This window comes from Coenobita brevimanus, chromosome 1 (genome assembly GCF_032717465.1).
Source record: "Coenobita brevimanus isolate Jiangsu-jjx chromosome 1, ASM3271746v2, whole genome shotgun sequence".
NCBI lineage: Eukaryota > Metazoa > Arthropoda > Malacostraca > Decapoda > Coenobitidae > Coenobita > Coenobita brevimanus.
Window position 1 is genome coordinate 40,395,776 of NC_136954.1, and position 21,997 is coordinate 40,417,772.

At 42.8% G+C, this 21,997-nt stretch overlaps 1 non-coding gene across 1 annotated transcript; it reads left to right on the forward strand.

Annotated features, from left to right (window-relative positions):
- The first annotated feature begins 443 nt into the window (after positions 1-443).
- Positions 444-523, forward strand: TRNAT-UGU (transfer RNA threonine (anticodon UGU)). The gene has a single exon. It is a non-coding gene; the product is annotated as a tRNA-Thr (tRNA).
- The last annotated feature ends 21,474 nt before the right edge of the window (positions 524-21,997 follow it).

The following is a 21,997-nucleotide window of genomic DNA, read 5'->3' on the forward strand; positions in this document are numbered from 1 at the left end:
GCTTCGCTGTCACGAGGCGCTGTCAGTCACAAGGTAACATTGGTTTACTGCAAGAGAGAGCCCTGTAAGGACGGTTGCTAGCCTGCGGTTGATGGGTCTGTTTAACCAAACAGACTGGGGTTGATAACAATTCTAAGCGGAAGAAATTCGTTTGTGGTTGCCTGACAGAGTACTAGAGTTGTTCTGATTATGAGAGGGTTGATATATGCACACACACACACACACACACACACACACACACACACACACACACACACACACACACACACACACACACACACACAGCGGCCAGCCAGGTAATAACACTATCTCATCGTTCGTCTTGTAATTAACTTAAAAATTAGGCCACGCCCTAATTACCTCTCCGCCTTAATATCTCCCTCCTCCCCTTCACTTAACTTTCCCACCCCTCATCCCCGCCCCTTCCCTCCCTTCCTCTGGGGGGCGCGGTAGCACAGTGGTAGCGCGCTGGACTTGTAATCGGGGGATTGCAAGTTCGATCCTTGCCCGGACTGCCGTGCCGGGAGGGGTAGCTCCCTCCTGTAACCCTAGCGGGGCTATATAGTCCAATACAGGGCTTAGCTCGGGGGAACTCCATTTCTCCCATTTTCTCCCTCCCTTCCTCTGTTCTCTCCTGTTTTTTCCCTTCCCTCTCCCTTTCTACTTTATTCCCTCCCTTCCTACTTTTCAGCTCCCCGCTTCCCTCTTTCCTCTCGCCTTTACTCCTCTTTTTCCCACTTTCCAGTCCTCTTCTCCATTTATCTCCCTTCCCCCTCCCCTCCCCATCCCTTCCTAATCCCTTCCTCTCACCTTCTTTCCCCTTCTTAGTTCACTGTCTCTACCCTTCCCCTCTACTTACCTACTCTCCTCTTTCTCCTACCTTTCCCTCCCCCACCCTTTATTCTTTCTTCAACTCTGCACTCAGTCCCATTCCCCTTCCCTCCCCTCTTAAATTCTCCCTCTCCTCTTCTCCCCATTCCTACCCTCCCTCTCCATCACTCTTATTCTTCCTGCTCTACCCTTCCTCTTCTTTCCTCTCCCCCCTCCCCTCACCTCTCCTCTTCTCCCCTCCCTTCCCCTCCCCCCCTCCCCTCCCAACCCACCCTTCCCCTTCTCTTTTATTTTTCCTCTACCCCTTCCCAGTGCCACTCTCCTTCAAGCCCACATCTCGCCTTCCTTTTCTTCTCTTCCTTTTGAAACCTCTCGCTTCACCTCCCCTTCCCTCCTTTCCTTCAACCCTTTATATTCTTCCTCCTCCTCCTCCCCTCCCCCTCCCCCTCCCAATCCCCCTCCCCCCTCCTTCCTTAATTTTTCACACTTCCCGAGTTCCCCGCCTGAGAGTTGATTAGCGTGAAAATCCCCACCAAATAATGGTGTGGCTGGTGGGGTACTTAGCGGACACAAGGTTGAAGCTTATGTACAGAAGCTAATATTAGTTTTCAAGGCGACAAGTGTATGTTGTGGTGTGCGTGCTGACGTCAGTATTCTGGATTATATAGAAGGCGTGGACCTGTATTCTCGTAGGGTAAGGAGGCTCCCTAACACTCTTCCTTGTTTTTTTTATTTTTGGACATGGCTGGCTATTATCCTTTTGTACGATATGTCTGCAGAGTATGGAGATATTAGGATGATATATGTAACACGGATAAGGTTAGTAAGGTGTAATAAGCAAAATTAGTTGCTTAGGAAAAAGTGTGAGGGAGCTCCGTAACAGACGAGAATACGGAGAAAAATTGCACATGCTGAATGCAGGCGGCATTGGACCCTTCTTGGCACGTTTTCCTAGTTTTAGCTTCAAAAGAGGCTTTAGATTACATTTTCTTTTAGGTGGGAGGAGGCATAAACGATTGATGTAATCAATTCACCGGGTCGGTCAGGATCACCTGATGGTCGTGATCGTCAGCTTTTACCTCCCGGAAGGGAGCTGAGAGCTCATATAGTCCGATCTAAGGGCAAGGCTGTGACCTTCACACACGCACACACCCGTCCCCTTGCTCAAGGGGAACAGTAACCACCCACTTCGTCAGTGAAACTTTTCGCAACCTGAGCGAGGCGCGAACTCCCGTCTACCAGATGGCAAGCGAGAACGTTACCACTGCACCAGCGAGCGGTGTGTGTCCGTCTGTGCGTGCATGAATGGTTGCATTCTTGCATGGGTCAGTGCGTCTGTAACACTCTTTTGGGCACGATATAACCTAAACCCATGGTCGGATTTCCACCAAACTTTTGTCATTGATGCAGTATCTAGGGCCGGTGAACTGATTAGGTCAGCTAGGTCAAGGGGTCAGAGGTGAAGGTCATATGGGGTCGACTTAGTTTAGCCTTGTGGGCACGATATCTCCTGAACCCCTCAACGGATTTCGACCGAAAAGTTGTTCGTGATAGAGTATGAAGGGACGAAGAAATGATTAGGTCAGCAAGGTCAAGAGGTTAAAGGACAAGGTTATATGGGTGTGTGCGCGATATCTCCTAAGCCCCTCGACGAGTTTCGACCAAACTTGTCAGTGATACAGTATGAAGGGACGATGAACTGATTTGGACAGCGAGGTCATGGAGGTTGTATGGCGAGTCCGTACACAAGGCTTGGCGGGGCCATACTGAGCCACTCTCTGCGCCGACAGCTAGGGTTCTTTTGTTTCGCGTATTTCCCCAGAACATTTTCTTGTGCTGTCGTTTTAATATCGACGTAGTTGGTACCAATAAATTACATGAGAATATTAACGTGGAAAATGTAGATATACAAGTGAGGAAGACGTGTGATAAAGCTACCTAGGACGTTTCACCTCGTCCTTTGTAGTTTTTCTAGCACGCGTGCCTTTCTGATTGCTATTTGTATCGTTAAAATATTGACATAGCATCAGCAACATACTTGGGGTTATGGACGTGTAACGTGCAGAATAAAGCGTAAGGAAGAGGTGTTGCGAACTCCCCGAAGCCATTTAGAATAACCCTAAAACTTCCACCCAATCGATATACAGCAGTAACACACACATGACTCCTTCAACCCGAGGACCTCATTCCTGTTTCATTCCCGATGCCTCCAGACGATTGTGCCCAGCTTAGGAGAGAGATTTTATGCTGGATTTGTTAGATATACCGTCATTAACCCTTTAACTTCACGGCTGTGCGTCGGAATTACTATTACTAATAATGGTTACCGACCTTGATTTTGCCGATATTGCTGGTCTATCATCAACATATGTGAACGTCAGCTTCTGGTGTATGGGCACGTGACACGTATCCATACGTTTATCCTTCCCATACAGTATTGTCCAAATGAGTCAGCCTGGAGTGAAAAGACCAAGGGGGAAACAGCAAAGCCTATGGCTGAAGCAAGTTGATCGTTCCTGCCCGGTGATACTTGGAATGGGAAGGTTTGGTGCCTGGAGGCTAGCAGGGAGGAGCCTCGGTAGGCGGAGTCGTAGTGTGAGTGAGGCTTTCTTCCACCGCGGAGGCCGACTCTGGACATAGACTTGATAGCTTGCTCCCTGAGGTCCAGCAGTTCTCCCAGGTGCCAAATGCCTTCACATGTCACTACTTCGGCATTAATGTCCACCGTCCATTTGAATACATGCTTGGGCTGTTTCCTTCATTACTGGTGTAGGTGGTTTGATGAAGACTGTAAGTGATTAAAAGCCAAGTACAAAAAAGTAGATGGGGAAGCTGCCGGGCCCTTCGGTAAATGCCCTTGGTGTACTGTAGTGTGGTGTGGAAGGAGGATTTTGTTTGGTCTGGTGTGAGGGTGGTATGGTGTGATGTGGCTTCACTAAAATATTTAAAGTCTATGGGAGTGAAGTAATGCACGTCCGAAAATCACTAGGAAGATACAGACGGACAAGGCTGAATCTAGAAATGGTGCCACGTGTCAGAACAATATAAAATGAGATGAAGAAATGCTAAATAGTGACCCTTTCATGATCAGTAAAACCCTGATACTCTCTTCCATCTAACGAAGGAGGATTTATTTATCTGCAAGTAACGCATTAGAACTTAGGAGTGTAAGTACTGAAAAAATTATCTTCCCCATGGTCGAGACAACTCATGTGTTTTACGGCAGCTAACACCAGACTTTGCTCAACTAAGCGTGAGTCATAGCAGCCTGGGAGGGCGGAGAGAAGATAGAAAATAAAGCTCAGAGAACAAAACATCTGATAACCTGACGATATATAGGAGTAAAGACTTGAAAATGAGAGGAAAATGAAGGAGGAGAAAGATGAGTGAAAATGAAAGAAAAGGGAGATGAAAGGGACTGTGAGACTAGAGAAAAAATAGAGAAGGGGAAGAATAATGGAAGAGAACGACTGATAAAACGATATGAGTGGAAGAAGCGAAACGCGGAGTATAAAAGTGGAGAGGGACAGGGAGAGAAGAGTGGAAGGAAAAAGAGGCGGGGGAAGAGTGGATGAAAAGTTTGAGAGGCGAAGAAATATACGTAAATGTGGAAGAGGTGAAAGTGAAGATGAGGAAATGTATAGAAAGAATAAGAGATGGAAAAGGGTGAGAGAGAGAGAGAGAGAGAGAGAGAGAGAGAGAGAGAGATGGGTGAGGAAAGACAAGCGTGAGTCAAGCGTTAATCCTGTATTAATTAAAGGAGACAAATCGTTTCCCTTTCTTACAGAACAGCTCTCTCGCCCAACTTATTTCTTCTCTGACCTCCCTCCCTCCCTCCCTCCCTCCTTCCTTCCCTCCCTCCTTCCTTGCACCGCCTCGCTTTCTTTGTAATTCACACATACATTTTTTCTCAGCAGCTCATTGTAGCTTCCATACTCTGCTATTTACCCCATGCTTTCATTTAGCACTTCCGGGATAACACAACCAGGTTTCTGCTTTATTACTTCTCCATTCATTCCGTCCTCCTCCTAGTTATTGGCATTATCTTTTTTTTTTTCTTTTTTTTTAACTTTTTCCCTCTTCTTACAACTTTCAAAGCTAGTAGTATGATGGAATTTGGCCTTTATTGTTCCTGCTACGACCTGACGATTTTGTTTAGTTTGGGAGAACCGCCTGGCACTGTAGGGAAGAATGAAGACTAACCCCTCCTGTGCGGAAACCGTACCACTCAGGATCCAGTAACTTACTCTCAGCTGAATAAAATCGTCTGGTGTAAATTGGAATAAAACAAAAGACGCGACCGCAAGTGGGTTAAAGTGAAGAAAAAAATGTCGTCAGGAGAGAGCAGAATTAAGACAGAATTAAAACACAAATTACGTTCTTGGGCTACCTTGTTTTTAGTTTTTTTTTTTTTTTTCCACATTTCATTTTCGTCTGCGTCCTCTTTCTCGCTTTTATTTTCGATTCCCTCCACTCTTTGAGTATTTTGTCTTTGTTTCTCCCTCCCTTGTTCTTCCTCGTCTCTCTCTTCTTTGCTGCTTTTCCGTCGTTCTTGTTGAATATATTGCTCTTATTTTCCATTTCTCATACACCATCTTTCTCTCTTGTCCTCATCCTTTATCACCTCCACTTTATCTCAGTCTTTTCTACTCATTTATCTCGCCTTCTTCCTTGCCTTTCACTACGTTCTTCACTCTTGCTCCTTCGTTTATGTTATCTTAGTTCTTTGTCTTCACCTTCTTCTTTCCTTCTCCACCCTTCTCGTTTGTTTTTCCCTCCCCCTGATGCTTTCTTATCTCCTCCTCCTCCTCCTCCCAGCAAGCGAAGACCAGCTGGGTTCTCAAGACAATAAGAACTAAACTGATATTAATGGAGAGAGAGAGAGAGAGAGAGAGAGAGAGAGAGAAAGAGAGAGAGAGAGAGAGAGAGAGAGAGAGAGAGAGAGAGAGAGAGAGAGACTGCTTTGTAAAGACACTGAAAAACAGTGGAACAAAATGACACTCCTTAAAAAAAGTGAAAGCAAATTGTGATAAATAAAAGCAGGGAAATATTTGAGTGGCTGATATAAAAATGAGGAATACATAAAAGTTGCGTGAATAAATTTGTCTCGTGATAGCAAAAAAAAAAAAAAAAAAAAAAAAACATATCTTGCTGTAATCGATGCAAGAAAATTTATAAGTCCTTTAACGCGAGAACTCTTTACTGTGCTGAATGAAGACAATGGCTGTGGTCGGATCAGTGATTGGTGATGAGTGATGGTAGTGAGTGGTGAGTGATGGTGGTAAGTGGTAATGAATGATGGTCGTGAATGGTCATGTGATTGTTGTGAGTGGTGATGAGTGATGGTAGGGAGTGATGACATGATGGTAGTGAGTGGTGATGTGGTAGTAGTGAGTGATGCTGTGATGGTAGTGAGTGGAAATGAGTGATGGTAGTGAGTGGTACTGAATGATGGTAGTGAGTGATGATGAGTGATGGTAGAGTGGTAATGATTAATGGTTGTGACTGGTGATGAGTGATGGCAGTGAAGGTTATGGCAGTGACTGGTAATGACAATGTTGAGAGTGAGTGGTGATGAGAGTGGCGATAGTGAGTACTGTTGATGAGTAGTAATGGATGAATGAGTAATGAGTGATGACTGAGTGGCGGTGACAGTGAGAGTTGATAGTGATGACTGAGTGGCGGTGACAGTGAGAGTTGATAGTGATGACTGAGTGGCGGTGACAGTGAGAGTTGATAGTGATGACAGTGAGTGGTGATGACGACGTTCCTGATCTCGGTGGATTTCTCTCATGGTCTCGGCTGAATCCCAAAGTCACTCTCTCTCTCTCTCTCTCTCTCTCTCTCTCTCTCTCTCTCTCTCTCTTCCTTCATCTCACCATCCATTAACACTCAGCCTCCTATACCTCACCCTTACAAGAATATTATCGTCAAACTTTAACTAGAATATAAAGCTTGAATTGTCACGTCTACAAGATAAATTACTAGATTTATTTCGGCCGTGTGATATAATACGGAGTTGTTTGGAATATGATAAAGTTAATAGTACTAGTAGTCCCATTCCCCGGCCTCTATGACTCAGTAACATAGATTGGTGTCATCTGTAAATGAATAGAGGATGGCTTCTTTGACTCACTCATTTGCAATAAATCGCTTGTTGATAATGGGAATACGAGTAAAATGCTGGAGGAGACGCGACCGTGAGGGACTTTAGTCTCGTATTCTCATCGTGTAATGAGGCTCCCTAACACCTCTTCTTAGCGATTTATTCATAAATATGGCTGGTTTACTATCGTTTTATGCATTATGTATGTAAAGTGAAGCGATATGAGAAGATTTTTTTTTTTATGTGCCCGACTCTGGGGATAGGCTTCACAGCCTGCTATCAAGGCCCAGCAGTCCTCCTGCATACCATACACCTCTGCATGTCACCACTTCGGCGCTAACACCCACCGTCCATATTGAATACATGCTAGGGCTGTCTCATACAGGACTGGTGTTTTTGTATTAGCGGGGGTATTTCTATGACATGTCGGCGGGTCATCTGGTAGATCAGGAAAGTCTGCTTTTAGGAAATTCAAAACCTTAAACTGTTCCCTGCCCCAGTCAGGATTCGATGAGGACTGTAAGGTGAAATGAGCAAAGTAAATTGCTAAAGAAAAGGTGTTAGGTAGCTTCCTTAACCGACGTGACTACAGGCCTTATTGTCTGGTTATAGCTATACTTTTGTGACTGATTTTAAAATTTAGAATAGTTTTAACATTAGTTAAATTTTAATTGTTTTTGCTCATAGTTTTGTTAGTCCATTTGCTGCCAATTGATACACCTGTTATCTCATTCAGGCAGAAGTCCTGGCAGTCAGTGTTTAAATCTAAGAAGTCCTGTCAGTCAGTGTTTAAATCTAAGAAGTCCTAGCTGTCATTTTAAGAAGTCCTAGCTGTCAGTTTGAGAAGTCCTAGCTGTCAGTTTAAGAAGCCCTAGCTGTCAGTTTAAGAAGCCCTAGCTGTCAGTTTAAGAAGTCCTAGCTGTCAATTTAAGAAGTCCTAGCTGTCACTTCCTAGCTGTCGGATTAAGAAGTCCTAGCTGTCAGTGTTTAAATCTAATGCGGGCACCCGTTTTGCTGGTCCTGATTCACCTCGGAAATCAACTTAAGGTACCTCAGGATTATGTTATTCCTTTGAGAGAAACTCCTGCATTGAAATGTTATAGATATGGGCATTGAACGGTGTAGCAAATCAATATCAGATTTGTTTTACCCTCCGAATGACTGGCCGTGTATTATAGGTTGGCAAAGCATTATCTTTTTATGGTGGTCCTCATTTGTGCAGACCCTCTAGAGTAGGTGCACAGTTTTTTCTTTCTTTCCACCAAATGGTTGTCGAATTGGGGGCCATTTCCATACTTCCTCACTATTTCACTTCAAGCGTGGTGCTCTTGTTCCTTAGGCCAATAGCTGTATACCTGTTTCTCAGTAATAATACAGTAATGAAAATAATAATAAATTATTATTATTATTATTATAATTATTATTATTATTATTATTATTATTATTATTATTATTGTTATTATATTATTATTATTATTATTATTATTATTATTATTATTATACCTTTAAAAAGGTTTTATGCGATCAGCGGTCAAACCATGTAAACACACACATTTCGTGTACTTCGACACGTACGTGAATTGTGGGAACTCGAATCCACAGAGTTAACCAACTTCTGCGAGCAGCCTGAGTGCTAGCGATGTTGGGGGGGGGGACTATCTTTATCCCCTTAGGAATGTTCGCAATCTTTAATTATTGAATGATATCTGTTCTAGTGTAGGAAGACGCAATTATGTAAATTAGCCTGTCAGTTATAAACAGAGGGATAACACAGGAGCTTATACGGATTTCGTCTGATTAATTAACCGGTAATAGGAACTGCATCAACCGCCAAGAGTCAGTTCCTAGGAGGCCTAAGATATGGATGATGATAATGTAATAACGTGCTACTGACATTCACTCCTTCACTACGAGACTGTCCACGAAGGATAATGTAGTGGAGAGAAAGAGGAATAGTGACCCTCCTATACCCTTTCCCTTTCCACTTTATCCATTGCCTTACTCTTGTCCTCGCGATCCAATAGTCCCGTTCCATGTGTCCCAGAAGCATGGGTTTTGTATTATATTGAAGCCTAACGAATCCTGCTGAGGAAAGAGCTTATATCGATAGACATGTCAGTGAAGAAAAATATAAATGACAAATGCAAGGAATAGAAAGTGAGGAAACTGCGAAGAGGACAATAGGAAAGGCATGTGATTAAAGAGAAGAAAGTGAAATAAAAATTTTGGGGTGGAATATGAGAGGGTAATGAAATGAGGAGAGGGCGATAAAAGGAATAAAAAATAAAAAATAAGGAATCAAGAGTGAAAAGAGATGAGTGAAATATGAGAGCGTCTGAGTAATATGAATGATCATGAGATTCACGAGGAAGTTAATGAGAGGAGACTTTGAGAAGAGTATGGGAGAAAAAAGGGGGGAATTGTTTTAAGGAAAATAAGAAAAAAAAACCATAATCAGCATGTTCGCTGTTCTTCCTTATGGGTTCACTAAATCCTCATAAACCACCACAACCTCTAGAAAGAAGTCAGATTTCTTAACGTACAAAAACAGATGATAGGTATTAGTGCCAAAGTACTATGGGATGTGTAGGGGTCGCTGAGGAACAGTCTTTTGGTGGTGTGTCGTGGCGGGACTATTGGACCTCGGAAATGGACTTGTAGCCTATGTCCAGAGTCTGATGCAGGAAAAAATATGGTTAATAATAAAATGAAAAAGACGTGCTGTTACTGAAACACTGATTGGTAAAATATAGGCTTCATCAGGCCTTTCACTACTAAAGATCCTAAGTGGCAATAGAATCGTCAAGTAGTAGCAAGATTAAAACAGAAATTTCAGTGGGGCAGTTTTTAACCCCCTCACTATCATAGACCCTTCTTAATAGAATTAAATAATTAGAGAGTAGCAGTGTACAGTGTCATCATCGTAGTGTTCTGTAGATTATATCATGACGTTTATTTCATGCTGTGGCTTAAGCGAGAGTCGGCATGAATTACTCGTTACCAGTTGAGTCTATGCTGTTTTCATAGTTTGGCCCAGGTTGTCATCCTTTTTTTTTTTTTTTTTTTTTTCTAGTAGGTCAGTTGCAGAGAAAGACAGTGCTGCGGCTCTGCATCCTTCTCATAGTTCTACTGTATGACTGCCACCATATTTGGGTGTCAGTTTATTGCTACAACTCGGCATTCAGGATGGACAGATGGCAATATAATTCCAAGTTAGAATAAAAGTATAGATGTTGACAATGGTAACGAAGCAATCTTCCATCTAGCTATTTCAGAGTCTTACACAGGTACGGGTATTCTCTGCACCCTATGAATACTGTACATGTTTCACCCCTTCACGTCGGGGACAGGCATGCCATCTTGTGTTGGCACCAATATAACAGGGCAGCTTCACTACCCGGCTGTGCAAATGCCCGTCAACATCTTCCTTATTCCCCAAAAGGAGGTTCAGTCTGCAGTCTACGGGGTTCACGTTCACATATTCAACACCTTCAGTAGTGTGACGTAGTTTTTAGAATGGTCTTGCTACCTTCAGACGGTTTTCTTCAGCTTTGGGATAGGAATCAGGTGGTGAAGGGATCATTAGAGGATTGCTTTTAACCCCGGCACTGCAAACAGTTTCTCCAAAGTGAACACAATTGCATAGAGGTAGAAAAGAAAATTTATGACATCGGATTGAAGGGGTTTATTTTATTCTTACAATTTCCAGACGCTTGCACTCAGTAGCTGTGTTCTGCACCTTGAATAATTGCTTTATCCCTTAAGCTGGTGCTGGAGAGGGACGCCTTCATGTGGTGGCACCGATACAGCCAGGCTGTTCAATTGCCCGGTTGTTACAAAAACCCTCCAACTACTTGCTTGTCTTCCGAAGGAGGATAGTTGACTGCAGGTGGGTGGCAGCTTAATCCTGTAGTCCACTGAGTTCATGTTTCAAATGAGCCTGGGGTTGCAACTACTACTATAATTCATGCACACTATCCATCAAACTCCCAGTAATAACTTTGCTAAATAAAATACTTTAGTAGTTTTCGAATGGTCTCTGACACAGTTTCTCGTGGAACAAATATAATTGTGTATCATGCATGTACTGTCTCTTCAACACAGTGAAGGATAGATAATCACTGCATTCATTCCCTCATATCCTTTCTTCCTCCTCCATATAACCTTTCCATTTCTCTTCGCATTTTCCTCTTTACTCTCTTTTGTTTCCTCATACTCTTCCCCTCACCACCTCCTTCCATTACTTCCTCCTCCCCTCCCACATCCTCGTACTTCTCAGTCACTCGCATTCCCCATTCTCTTCTTCCCACCTTTTAATTCATTCATCTCCCCCCTCTCCTCATCCTCAAAGCTGCTCTTCCCCTTCCCACTCTGCCTGTCTGTCACTCTCTTCCCTTCTCACCGCTTTGCATCTTCCCTTCCTCTCTCTCTTCGTCTCACCTCCCCCTCCTCTCACCTTCTCTTCCTCTCTCCTTTCGTCTCACCTATTCCTCTCTCAGTTCGTCTCACCTTCTCTTCCTCTCTCTGTTCGTCTCACCTCCTCTTCCTCTCTCTGTTCGTCTCACCTCCTCTTCCTCTCTCTGTTTGTCTCACCTCCTCTTCCTCTCTCTGTTCGTCTCACCTCCTCTTCCTCTCTCTGTTCGTCTCACCTCCATTTCCTCTCTCTCTCTTCGTCTCACCTCCATTTCCTCTCTCTCTTCGTCTCACCTCCATTTCCTCTCTCTCTCTTCGTCTCACCTCCTCCTCCTCTCTCACCGTCTCACCTCCTCCTCCTCTCTCTCTTCCTCTCACCTTCTTTTCGCCTCTTTTCCTCTCATCATCTCTTCCCCTCTCCTTTCAACCAGTCAGTCACTTCCCCTCATTCTTTCGTCTTCGTCTCACCTCCTCTTCCCTTCTCTCCACTTCCTGCCTTTCAATCACTTCCTTTTTCTCAGAGCCAGACGAGGGTTTCAAGGGCGAAAAACTCTCAGCTTGTTCGCTGATTTCCACCCTGTTGAGATATTACTGACAGGACGCAGGACACGGGACGAGGCGGAACAGGTTGAGCGAAAGGGAGTTTAGTATATTATAATCGTGGAAGAATAGCCTACCTGTATATTTGTCTGTTGTAATTTTTCCATATATGTCAGGTGGTAACTTTGTATATCTATCTGTCGATATCTCTGCATATGTCTGTCTGTCTTTCTCTAATGGTGATATGGAAGTAGAGGTTCGGTGTAAGTGCATAATACTTCACGAAGATTGCTTCTTGTACGTCAGTACATAGATTTACTTGTTTTTGAAGCTCATATGAATCGAACTGCAGAATGAATAGGTTAAAGGACTCCTTCGAATCGAACTTGAGTCGCATCATTACCGCGTTCAGTGCCAGATGAAAACATGCCTGTATTGGAAGGGTTGTTTGGGTGTTGATTGGCTTTGCGCCCGTCTTTTGATGGTTACTTGCTGTCTTCTTACACGTTTTGGACTGCAAGATCATTTCAAAGGCCTTAATAAAAAAAAAAAATAGTATCATAAAGGTATCTCTAGTTGCCAGTCCCAGGTACTACAAATATACTTGCTGTTTTAAGGTTGGGTTAGGAAGAATACTGCCATCGTATTCCCTGCGTGTCGTAAAAGGCGACTAAAAGGGGCTGGTTGAAGGGACTAGGGACCCCCTCCTCTATTTTTTAGTTCCTAAAAAGAGACAGGCCAGAGAAAGGGATGGGGGATTGAGTTATCCCCATACCCTGAAGACTGGGTCTATGAATGTGCGTGGATGTAGTACGATTGAGGCTAAAAGGGAGGAGATTGGGAGAATGTTTGTGAGAAGAAAGTTGGATGTGTTAGCTTTGAGTGAAACGAAGATGAAAGGGAAGAGTGAGTCTACTGTATGTTTGGAAGTGTGAATGGAGGATTGTCAGGTGTTGATAGAGGAAGGGCAAGAGAAGGTGTGGCCATGTTAGTGAGTCCGAAAGTACAGCAATGTGTGATTGAATGGAAGGAGGTGTCATCGAGACTGATGTGGGTGAAAGCGAAATTTGAATGTGAGGTGTGGGTGTTTGTGAGTGCATATGGGCCTGGTAGTGAAAGGGATGAAGAAGAGAGGGAGTCTTTCTGGAATGATGTTGATGAGTGTCTGCAGAGTTTTGGAGCAAATGTGAATGTGGTAATAATGGGAGATCTGAGTGCTAGAGTGGGAAATGTAGCAGTTGAAGGTCTAGTTGGTATGCATGGTGTGCCTGGAAGAAATGGAAATGGGGAATGAATGATAGCGATGTGCGTTGAGCGAGAGATGGTGATTGGAAATACTGTGTTTGAAAAGAAAGATATTTATAAGTATACATGGGTGAGACAGGAGGGTGGAAGGGTTGTTGATAGAGCATTGATGGACTATGTGGTTGTGTCCAGGAATGTAATGGGAAGATTGTTGGATGTGAGAGTTCTGAGAGGGGAGAGTGGAGGTATATCTGACCACTACCTGGTGGAGGGAAAGTTAAGAGTAGGTAAGAGATGGGTGAAAGCTAGGAGGGTTAGGTGTGGCAGGGAGGTTTTGAAAGTGAGTGAGTTGGATAAAAGAGAAATAATGATAGAGTGTCAGGAGAAATTGAAAGATGAGTGGAACGCAGTGAAAGATCAGGATAATGGCAGTGTGGAGGAGGAATGGCAGATATTTAAGAGTGCTGTGGTGGGGCATGCGGAAGAGGTGTGTGGTGTGAGATGTGTGGGTGGTGGTGTGAGAAAAGGAAGTGAATGGTGGTGCGAGGAAGTAAGTATGGCTGTGGCTGAGAAGAGATGTGCATATGAAGTGTGGCTGCAGAGGAAGGATGAGGTGTCATAGGACAGGTATCAGGAAAAGAGGAATAGGGCGAGAAGGGCTGTGCGTGATGCTAAAGTGGCAGCAGATGAGAGATGGGGTAGGCGACTGACTGAGAATTTTCAACAGAATAAGAAAATGTTCTGGAAGGAGGTGAAAATGGTACGAAAGTGAGAGTCTGGGAAGGAAGAGCTAATAAAAGCAGAAGATGGAAGGATGTTAATTGAGATTGATGCAGTAAGGAAGAGATGGGCAGAGTATTTTGAAAGATTGTTAAATGTAGAGGAGGAAAAGGTGGCTGAGATTGTGGCGGATGGAAGGGTGCAAGGAATAAATGTGTTGGGAGAGTTGAATGATTCTTTTATCACAAAGGAGGAAGTGCAGGAGTCATTAAAGATGAAAAAAGAGAAAGCTGCAGGTATGGATGGGTGTGCTGTGGAATGCCTGAAGGGTGGTGGAGCGACTGTTGTTGACTGGTTAGTAAGATTGTTGAATGTGTGCTTTGTGAAAGGTATGGTGCCAGTTGACTGGGCAAGTGCTTGTGTGGTCCCGTTGTATAAAGGCAAGGGTGATAAGTATGAATGTACCAGCTTTAGAGGTTTAAGTCTGTCGAGTGTTGTAGGATAGGTGTATGGTAGAGTGTTACTTAAGAGAGTTAGAGAGGGTACAGAGGGAGTGATTGGTGAAGAGCAGTGTGGCTTTAGGAGAGGGAGGGAATGCGTGGATCAGGTGTTTACTGTGAGACAAGTGTGTGAAAAGTATTTAGCGAAAGGCAAGAATGTGTTTTGGGCATTCATGGCTTTGGAGAAAGCGTACGATAGAATTGATAGGGAGTCTTTGTGGACGGTTTTAAGAGTGTGTGAACTTGATGGTAGGTTACTAAAAGGGGTGAAAAGTTTTTATATAAACAGTAGAGCATGTGTAAGAGTGGGAAATACTGTGAGTGATTGGTTTCCTGTGAGAGTGGGGCTGCGGCAGGGATGTGTGATGTCACCATGGTTGTTTAATATTTATATGAATGGTGTTGTAAGGGAGGTGAATGCAAGAGTTTTAGGTGGAGGTCTGAGTCTGGTGACTATTGATAGTAGAGAGTGGAATCTGAAGCAGCTGCTGTTTGCAGATGGTGGCTGATTCAGAGGAGAGATTGAGACAGTTGGTAGAGGAGTTTGGAAAGGTGTGTGAAAAGAGGAAGTTGAAAGTAAATGAGAATAAGAGTAAACCGATGAAGTGTATGACGTCGGTAGATGGTAGGAGGATGAATATAGTTTTGAATGGTGAGTTGCTTGAGGAGGTATTTAGGTTCACATGTTAATGTGGATGGAAGAATAGATGCAGAAGTGAAGTTTAGAATGAATGAAGTAGAAAAGGTGCTGGGAGGGTTGAAAAAAGTGTTTAGATGTCGTTTGCTTAGAATGGATGTAAAGAGAAGGCTGTATGAGGGTGTTGTGGTACCGACTGCATTATATGGGGCTGAAACATGGAGTATGGGTGTAGCAGAGAGGAAAAGTTTTAATGTAGTGGAGATGAGGTGTCTAAGGAGTATGTGTGGAGTGACACGTATGGATCGAGTGAGAAATGATGAAGTGCGAAGGAGAACTGGGGTTGTTTGGGAGATGGCTGATCGAGTTGAGCAGAGGGTGTTGCAATGGTTTGGGCGTGTGGAGAGAATGGATAATGAGCGATTGGTGAAAAAATAACTAGATCTGATGTGAGAGGTGTAAGGCTGAGAGAGAAACCACGAATAGGATGGATGGACAGTGTGAAGAGAGCGTTGGATGCGAGAGGGATGTCTGTTGAGCAAGGAAGAATGGCTGTGCATGACAGAAATAAATAGAGAGAAATTGTGAATGAATAAATGATGACGCAGCCCTGGGGGGATATTCTCCCGCAATTGGTCTGATCAGCTAATCAGGTCAGGTGCGGGTAAGGGGATGGGTCTATTATGATGTGGCAGGGGTAAACCAGCTCTGCTGTCGGGCCCCGCTGCGGATGTCACTGATTGCATTGCGCAGTTGACCCTCGTGCGGTGTGGTGTGGTGAGGATCTGTCCCTTCTACCTTTTGGGGCTAAGATGCAAATGAATGTGTTGAAATGGATGAGTAAATGGGGAGTGTGTCGTCCTGTCTCGGCTACCTCTCTTTCCTTGAGGGAAGCAGCCTAGGTATATAGATAGATAGATAGCTTTAAGGTCAGTAATGTCAGATATAATGTCGTGTGGGTGTGGCAAAGAGCGTTGGTGTGAAGTAGAACAAGAAGCAGCGGAGGGAATAAAACTTTGCATTCTCCTTTCGGGAAATATATTTATTATCTATTAAGCATATAAAAATGTTTTGGAGAACATTCTACGACTTTTTCTTTTTTTAACGAGAAATGAGCTTCGGGTTTTAAGCATAATTGTTTTTCTATATATACCTGTCTGCCTGTCTGTGTGTCTGTATCAGTCTATATTATCTATCTATTTGTCTATATCTGTCTTTTGTCTGTATAACTATCTGTCAGTCAGTCTTGAGGTCTGGAAAATGTATCAGAAAATTAAAGATAGAATAAGATTTGGAAAGAATTTTGTGGCTCAGTGTGTCGCTGTATATTTGTCTGTCTGTCTATATATTTGTATCTGTATGTCTGTCTGTCTGTCTGTCTGTCTTATTTATCTGTCAATACACCTATATCTGTCAGTCCTATGCAGTTTGTCTGTCTGTCTCTCTGTATCTACCTTGTCAGCCAGTCTTATGTAACTTATTTGTGTCTGTGTATTTGGGGGCTTATAGAAGGAATTAAATCTAGATCAAATGTACAACAGGATTTGGAGTGAATATAAATGAGAACCATTGTCTATTTTATTTATCTGCTTACCAATTTATTTCTTGCATTGTCTGTCAACCCGTCGGTCTGCCTGTCTCTGTCTGTCTGTCTGTCTCGTTATATAAGATGTTGGGGCACGAATCCTAAGTAATGAAAAAAGATTGGAAAGAGTATAATATGAATTTTGAAAGTGAAATGTCAAGTTCGAACATTGGTTACTATGAAAATATGGAAGTCTGCATGTTTATCTGACTCTCTGGCCGTCTGCCTGTCCAGTATCTATCAGCATTTGGCTGTCTTACCTGTCTAACTAGAGCTTGTATATATATGTGTAGCCTGCTTATTGTTCTGAGTGTGTGTGATTGCCAGCCTGTGTTTACCTGTTTGGTTATTAATTTGAGATATATGTTTATATTTATGTATTTTATGTATGGCAGTCTCCATCTCTCGTATTTATCGTTATCTGTCTGTCTGCCTACCTTCTTTTCTCCATTTCGACGAGTTCACCTCCTTTTTGTTTTTTCTTATCTCTTCTCTCTTTCTTTTCCTCACATTTTAGTTAGAGCTTCAGTGTAAGTTATTCTTCACTTCTGATGTATGAATTTCCTGTCAGCTTTATTGTACTCGTTGTTATTCCTCTCTGTCTTCTCTACTTTTCCCCCACTTTCTCCTCCTCTCTTCTAGGCTCCCTCTCTCGGCACCTTTTCTCCTTTCATAATGGTTATAGTTTTCTTCATCCTTTTCCTCTTGTGGGTTTTTTTTCTTGTCCTCATCCTCATTGTTCTTTTTAGTCCATTTTCTTATCTTTTCCCTCTTCTTCACCCTCTCTTAAAGAAAATTTTCGTGCAGTTATTTCCTTTCCCATTCTCCCTCCTCCTCATTTCTCCCTCTTACTCTTCCTCGTCTTCTCATTCTCGTTAGCATCTCCTGACACGTTTCTCCTTCTCATTAATTCATCCTTCCCTCCGCAGTCTGTCTTACAATCTCTCTCTCTCTCTCTCTCTCTCTCTCTCTCTCTCAAGGAAAGAATGATTGTCTACGGTTGATGAGAGAGAGAGAGAGAGAGAGAGAGAGAGAGAGAGAGAGCAAAATAAGCGTAAATTGCGTATGGCATAAGATGAACCAGATCCATGTAGACTCGTATTCTTGTTGGTTAAAGAAATTCCTCACCACCTTTCTCCCTGTGACTTTATTTCCTTATTACACTTTACTGTTCTCTTGTCAGTTATTAATGTAATTGTAACATCAACATTAAATCCATAAATAACATATAAAAGAAAATTAACACACTATAAAGGCCACCGAAATAAGCTCTGCCTTTTTCCGCTAACTTGGTGCAGATTTTCATCCTTGTGCAGCGTACATCACGTAGCTCAGCGGCTGAAAAATACAGCGCTACGAGCCTAGTCCTTCTCCATAGCACTTCATCGTGTCAAGCATCAAATTCTAGTGTTAATCTAATGTTTCAGCTGAGTATTCAAGGTAGAGAGATGACAATCTAAGGCCAAGTTAAAGTAAAAACCATATAGAAGAGTTGGTTGGTTGTCTCTTTAGCTCTTCACAATACGAGTCTGGTCCGAATTTAGGAACGTGTTCTAGATGGCAGTGGAGGCTTCGTAACATCTCTTCCTTAGCTATTTATTTATTAATTTTCTATATTACACATAACTTTCCTTTATTTATATTGTTTCATTATCTCCAGTACTTTGCATTAGTAAATTACACGTGGATGGTGAAATGTAATGTGCAGAATATATCGCTAAGGAATTGGAGTTACTGAATCTTCAGAGAGACATAGAATGTAAATTACAGCCTACACTTTACAAGGTTGTGTTCCTCGCACAACAGATTGAATAAACGGTAAAATTTAGTAACTGTCAGAACATAATTGGGATCAAAATACTCAAGTGTAGAGGAAAATGAGGAAGAAATAATGGGGAGTCAGGTGAGAAAAGTGAGTGGGAAAGGAGTGATCAGCTTAAATGGTGAATAAATACATAGGCTTAGAGGAATATGAGGATGAAGTAATCAGGAGGTCAGGTGAGAAAATGGGTGGAAAAGAAGTGATAAGGTAATATAATGACACCAGATATGATAATTGAAAAGGAATTATTAAGATCGTTAAAGTGATTACAGGTAACAGATAATGGCTTAAAATTGGTACTGAAAAAAGTAATGTGGTATATGCTCGTATATTTATTAAAAAAAAAAAAAAAAAAAAGAACGATAGGGGAAAGTCAAGGAGGCATTGGAAGTAACAAAGAAAATTTCACTGGAGGCAGACTAATGTATTTAAGAAAGGAGATGAGAAGATTGATTACTAATTATATAAGATAATGCGAAAAGGAAGTGACTGAAAAAAAGCAAGTTACAAAAAAAAGTGACTGAAAAAAAGAAGTGACAAAAAAAGTGACAGTGGTAAAAAAGGAAGTGACAAAAAAGTGACAGTTGAAAAAAAAGGAAGTGACAAAAAAGTGAGTGGAAAAAAAAGGAAGTGACAAAAAAGTGACAGTGGAAAAGGGAAGTGACTAAAAAAGATGGCTGAAACATCAAAGGGAGACTCATTAAAGCTAGTAGTTTGATGGGATCTGGCTTTCATTGTTCCTACTACGGTCGGACGATGTTCTTTAGCTTGGGAGAACCGCCTGGCACTGAAAGGAAGAATGAAGACTAACCCCTCCAGTGCGAAAACCGTACCACTCAGAATCCAGTAACCTACTCTCTCTGAATAAAATTGTCAAATAATAGGTTACTAGAATTGTTTCGACCATAGAGGGGTTGATAATGATATTATTCTCTGGCTTCTATTCTCATTGGTTAAGGAAGTTCCCTAACACCTTCCTAAGCGATTTATTTACTTATTACTCCTTACTAGCCTCCTCTGTGTCATTTAAATCATTCCAGTTCCACCATTTTTCAACATGTTACAAATTTATATTAACCAGCCGTATTCAGAAATAAATCGCAAAGGATGAGGTGCTAGGGAGCGTTTTTAACCGATGGGAATACGAACTTCTGAGTCTTGTGTATTCAACTAAATAAAATCGTCTGGTGTAAGGCTAGCTTCACACGAGCGGTTTTTTCCCGCGCGGTTTTCCCGCGCGGTTTAGAAATCAATGAAGTTCAATGAGGCCCTTCACACGCTGCCCGCGCGGCTTAATTCCCGCGCGGCAATGATTTACCAGCCGCGCGCACTGCCAACCCGCGCGGCGGCAGGCGGTTTGGAATACTCTAGAAGTCTATGGAGCTCTTCAGACGGGCGGTTTTTCCCCGAGCGGCAGTCGTGGTTCATCTGTGGCAGAGGTGGTGTGCTGCTCTTCTGCTGTCATTTTTCAATCAGGTATGCATTTCTACGTATTAATATGAATAGTTTTATTATTTATTATATACACTGTAGTAACAGAGGTACACTATGAATATAATTATGTTTTACAGAACATCATGGCAGGTCATCTTGACACTGAACTTCTCATAGTGGAAGTGGAAAACAGACCTGCATTATGGGATACTTCATCAGAATAATTGAAGAACTTTTCTTCATCAGCTTTCAGCTCAGAATATATCGTGTAGAATGCTCCTTGAAGGAGCCTAGAGCTGTTTATTGGGTGGGTCCACCATTTACGTTGTCTCTTCTTTTTTAACACCTTGTTCATTAAGTACACATAAATCACTCTCTCCTTTACGTCCTCCATCTCGAGCAAACACCGACAATAGTGATGTAAGACTCGCGAGTCAATCGTTCAAATCGAACGATTCCTTTCGCTGAATCGGGTGTATCGAGTCATTGTTTTCATTAACTTGTTCACTTAGTATTAGTTTATATTCTAACATTATATTTCGGTTGAGACTCGAGAGTGGTATGTGCACTGCTCATATCACTGCCTGGCATGAGGACACACCACCACTCATACCACACCATCACTGGCTGTTCACTGACCAAGTGACCAGACCTTCAGCTCGTGGCAGGCTTCGGGTTTCAGCCTCGAGTTATGGACACGAGTGTCACGAGTGACTTATAACTTTAGAACTCGACTGACTCAGGCCGCTCCGGGCAATTGTGGCGGGGCCCGACCCGGCTCACCACTCACGAGTTTGAAATACCCGGTCGCAGTATAAGTATTGCTCAGTGTTCACACCACTGCCTGGTATGAACAGTAGTGTGAGCACACACCACCACTCATAGCACGGGACCACTTGCAGGCAGCGTGTTCCAGCCTCGATTATTGAGTGTGAACAAGATTTCGTAGAACTCGAATTACATGACTCAGGCCACCCCGGACAGATGCGGTGGGGCCCGGCCAAGGCCCGGCTCACCGAGTCACTGGTGACTCACGAATTGGGAAGGATTTTAAATAACAGGTCGCTGTGTTTTTCATTTCTGTTTTATTCTAGCATTAAAGGTCCGTGAACTTGTTTTTTTAAATGCTAATTTGTAAAGAGAGTATATTATGAAATGTATGGAGAGTGAAAGATTGAGAGTGAGGTGTGAGGGATTAGTGGTAGGGGGAGACCAAGAATGAGGTGGAGGGATGGAGTGAGGAGGAATATGAGGGCGAGTGGGTTTGAGTGAGAGGAAGGTCATGTCTGGCGGGAGAAAGGTTGGTTTAGAGACGATTCAGTCTTGGTAACCCCATCGAGGATAATGGCGTCGGCCAGTAGATAGAAAGATAGAATTTAACTGCCACAGTTTAATGGATTATGTTTATTTTTGCTCTAAATATGTCATTTATTCAATTTGTTTAACGGAATAGTAAAGTTTTTTTTTTTTAATTATGTAATATAGATGTTTCATTCTTTACCCCGATAATTAAAATTTTCTTGCATCAGGTCCATAGTTAAACGCTAGTCAATAATGAATAGGAGGGAGTTGGCAACATTCAATGATCAACCGAGTGTTGAGCAAGCGAGCTACGCTCTCTCACCCAACACCGACTTGCTCGGCTAGTCGGCTGGCAGAAGTAACGATTGCTGCAGCCAGGCTACTGACTTTGTGAATCGAGTGACTCAATTACCCGATTCTCTTCGGTGAGTGACTCATAAAAACTCGAGTCACCAAAGTGAATCGAGTTTTCCATCTCTAACCGACAAACTGAGAGGTATTCTGTGCACTGCTGCATACGAACCGCGCGGGAAAAAACCGCTCGTGTGAAGACATGCCTCTTGTACACCCACCCGCGCGGCCGTACTACCGCGCGGGAAAAAAACACTCGTGTGAAGCGAGCCTAAATTGGAATAAAACAAATGACGCGACCGCAAGCGGGTTAAAGTGAAGAAAAAAAAAATGTCGTCAGGAGAGAGCAGAATGAAAACAGAATTAAAAATTACGTCCTTGGGCTACCTTGTTTTCTTAGTCTTTTTTTCTTTTTTTTTAACATTTAATTTTCGTCTGCGTCCGCTTTCTCGCTTTTATTTTCGATTCCCTCCACTCTTTGAGTATTTTGTCTTTGTTTCTCCCTCCCTTG